At 52.6% G+C, this 3,730-nt stretch overlaps 1 long non-coding RNA gene across 1 annotated transcript; it reads left to right on the top strand.

Moving 5' to 3' along the window:
* The first annotated feature begins 656 nt into the window (after nt 1-656).
* Nucleotides 657-2,958, top strand: LOC132387436 (uncharacterized). The gene is made up of 3 exons (XR_009509895.1): nt 657-793; nt 1,368-1,439; nt 2,908-2,958. It is a non-coding gene; the product is annotated as an uncharacterized LOC132387436 (long non-coding RNA).
* The last annotated feature ends 772 nt before the right edge of the window (nt 2,959-3,730 follow it).

Below are 3,730 nucleotides of genomic sequence, written 5' to 3'. Positions count from 1 at the left end.
TAGACACGACCAGTAGGATGGAAGTTACAGGTTGTCAGGGTGTCGGAAGTGTGAGAAGTTACCATCACTGGACAGAAGGTTCTTGTGATACTGAAAGGTCTGAAGGTAGATGAGACAGCTGGACTTGATGGTCTACACGCCTAGGCTCTGGGGAGTTTTGACGCCTGGTCTTACATCATTTTCTACTCGATATCGGCCACTCGTTTCTGAGCCTCTCCACAGTTCTGTGTAGATAGGTCGATTATTTAGATATTTGGTGTGTGATTGTGTGCGTAAGTGTGTGTGCGCATGTGTGTGTGCGAGTGAGAGAGAGAGAGAGAGAGAGAGAGAGAGAGAGAGAGAGAGAGAGAGAGAGAGAGAGAGAGAGAGAGAGAGAGAGAGAGAGAGAGAGAGAGAGAGAGAGAGAGAGAGAGAGAATGTCGTTTGATAAGGGCAGATCAAGTACAAGGAATTCGAGTGTGTGCTTGTGCGCTGGGGAGTTTCCTTTGGCCAGTCACTCTCCAGATCTCTCTCCTCCCTCTATTTCTCATCACCCCGCCCCCGCCACTCTCATCTCACACAAACACCCTCCCTCACACACAATCTCTCACCTCCCCGCACTACCTCTCTCATCTCTGTCCCTCTCTTTATCGGCTGTTCATCAGGTGTTAGTGGACCACGGTGTCCCACTCCGGGTTTCCTGTCCCGAAGGTCCCGTCCCTTTCAGGAGCTCAGAGACTCGACAGGATGGACGAGAGCGAGACCTACGCGAACATGCGGCTCACAGGAACGGACCCACAAGCTCCTTCGGGAGGTGAGTAGTGCAGAGAGAGGGAGACAGCTTACAGCTGTCTCTGACCCCGGGAGTATGAGATAGGATAGCGTAGACGGAGCTACTCTCCATGGCTGACCCCGGGGATGTGGTGTGGTCGGTCGGTGCTGAGGGCGCTTTACTCGGTGTCTGACCCCAGGTACTCATGACGACTCGCTGCAAGTTTTAAGGCTGATTTACACTCTGCGTAGTAGCCGAAAGCGTAGCCTTTGTAAGTGGCCTGCGCCGTTGTGAACATTTATATCTATGCTTCGGTATGACTGCGTCGCTCTGCAATTCACTAGCAAAACGCTAGATGGCGGTGTGGTTTATATGATTCTCAGTCACTGACCCGGGATCAGTGACGTGACAGTGTGGAGGGAGCTGCACTGTGTTTCTGTCTAAAAAATGTGTGATAGGACGGTGTGGAGAGAGTTTCTCTCTGTGCCTCAACCGTGAATGTGCTGTGTGAAGGTGTGGATGGAGACTTACTCTGCGTCTGACCCCGGGAATGTGCGGTGTGACGGTGAGGAGGAAGCCTCTCCCAGATTCTCACCCTCAGATGTTCTGTCCCCAGCTGAACCGGATGTATCGTACGTGCAGCTGAATATCACGGCTACCTCGGCGCCCCGGGTCCGGAGAGATGAAGGTCAGTTTCATCTTTTTTGGTTTGACAGTGTTTAGGTGACGTGTCGATTCCTTTCGATAGATTTCAGGGCAAAGTACAGTTGACCCCGATAATTCACTGCTGCAGAATACGTCAGAGGGAACTCGTGATATAGACCATGATGAGGGAGCTCATTGGAAGCGTGGGGCGGTGTTTGGTGTTGATGGTGCCTTCGTGACTGGATGTCTGGACAGAGCCCTGTGGGATGGGGTGAGGAGGCAGTGCTGTGCGAGGGGGCGCTGAGGAGGGGATTCACTGGGAGGCGTGTAGTGGTGGGTGAGGCTTGGAATTCGGTGAGGAGGATTTGCTGTGAGAGTGGTCGCTGAGGGGAAAAGGACATTGAGGAGGGAGCACGGAGCGGAGGGATCACCGTGGGAGGGTCGATAAAAAGGAAACAACATTGGAGTGGTGGTGATGAGGGAACCATGGAGGAAGCGGAAAACTTGAACGAATCTCTCAACTTTCGAACCACCTTTTTCTCTCATCTGATCTCTCTGTCTCCCACTCTCTCCTCCTTTCCCCGCTTTCCCTCACTTATTCCCCTCCCTTTTTCCTCAGTTTTGCCTTCCACCACCCTCCCTCTCACACATCGTTCATTCCACTCTCAACCTCTCCATATTTTACCACCTTTGCCCCTCTCTCTGCCTATTCTCTCTAATTTCGCACATCTATCGAAAATCCTTATATCTCTCCCCATCCGTCTCTCTCCCCATGCCCTTTCCCCTCTACTCTTCCAACCAATTCCCCTTCTCCCAAATTTCAACCTCCCTCCCCTTCCCTCTCTTGCCCAACTCTCCAAACTCGCCCGTCTATCACACTCCCCCTTTCACCCTTCCTCACCCTCGCACTCTCCTTCGCACTCTTTCCCTCATTGAATACTTATTCACTGACCTCCGGCTATCTCCGCCCCCTCTCAAACTGCTCTCTCCCCTTCTCCCCATTTTCCGCTTATCTCCCGCTCCGCAACCTCTTCTCTCTTTCTGTCCCGTCCCCTTTCCCCCTCTCTCGCAATCTCCCTTTCTTTTCCTCTGTTCCTTACCCTCTCTGCATCCCACTTAGCTTCTAACCTCACTCTCCTATCTCCCTCCGCTCTCTTTGCTCTCCCTCGTCCCTCCCCCTACCCTCACTCTTATCCTCTATCACCGCTCTCTCTTCCTCGGCCACTCTCTGCGTCTCCTCTAACAATTCACATTCCAATTCTCTCTCTTCTATATTCCCGCTCATTGCGTCTATCGCTCACCACTGTCTCCTCCTCTCTATCCATCTATCATCCTCTCTCCCCTCGGGTTCCCCGTTCCCTCACATTCTTTCTCCCTGCCTCTCATCCTTCCCACCCTTTACTTAACCCACACTTCCCCTACTCTCCTTTCGCCTTTTTCTGCTCTCTCTCTCTGCCCCCACTCCCCGTTCTATCACCTTCTCTCTGTTCCTCCCTCGCTCTGCATCCCAGTTGGTCTGAGCACCACCTACGCAGAGGTGAAATTTCTGAACGATGAGCCCGTCATCGATGAGGATCAGGCTCCTCCCATTGCCCCAGGACACCGCAAGCTGCCAACCAATGCACAAACAGGTCAGAGTTCACAATTATGACGCCACTGTGGACACTTCACGTGTTACATGCAGAAGTGTGTGTTTTAGTAAATACTGCAAATTTCTCTCCTTCGGCCACTTTCCTAGCATCTCGTCCCACATACCGGCCACCATTTGGGTCCAAAAATTAGTCACTTGGATGCCCAATTAATTGTATTTCTTCTCTCACCTTCGCCGTGTGCATTCTCGTCCGTGACTGTCGCTGAGGTGACCCACATGGATTTGTCCACCTCTGTAAGTTCACCCGCACACTCCAACGAACAAAGCCCCTCTGTGAGGTCACCCGTACACTCCAACGAACAAAGCCCCTCTGTAAGGTCACCCGTACACTCCAAGGAACAAAGCCCCTCTGTGAGGTCACCCGTACACCCCAGGGAACAAAGCCACTCTGTGAGGTCACCCGTACACTCCAAGGAACAAAGCCCCTCTGTGAGGTCAGTCCTGGGCTCCAAGGTATTAAGTCCTGAACTGCCCGACATCACTTCATAACTCAGTCCCTCGAGCTCTTGCAACATCCTGGGAAATCTCCCTCTGCACACTTTCCAGCGCACTTACATCTTTCCTACAGCAGGGCGAACCAAGACTGAACCGAAATCCGAGTGCCTCCTCGCCGACGTCTTGGACAACTGGGATGTGACCTCCCGACTCCCGTACTCAGTGTCCTGACTGATAAAGGCAAACGT

Source organism: Hypanus sabinus, unplaced genomic scaffold (assembly GCF_030144855.1).
Source record: "Hypanus sabinus isolate sHypSab1 unplaced genomic scaffold, sHypSab1.hap1 scaffold_1855, whole genome shotgun sequence".
Taxonomy (NCBI): Eukaryota; Metazoa; Chordata; class Chondrichthyes; order Myliobatiformes; family Dasyatidae; genus Hypanus; species Hypanus sabinus.
This window is presented reverse-complemented; position numbering and strand designations above follow the sequence as displayed.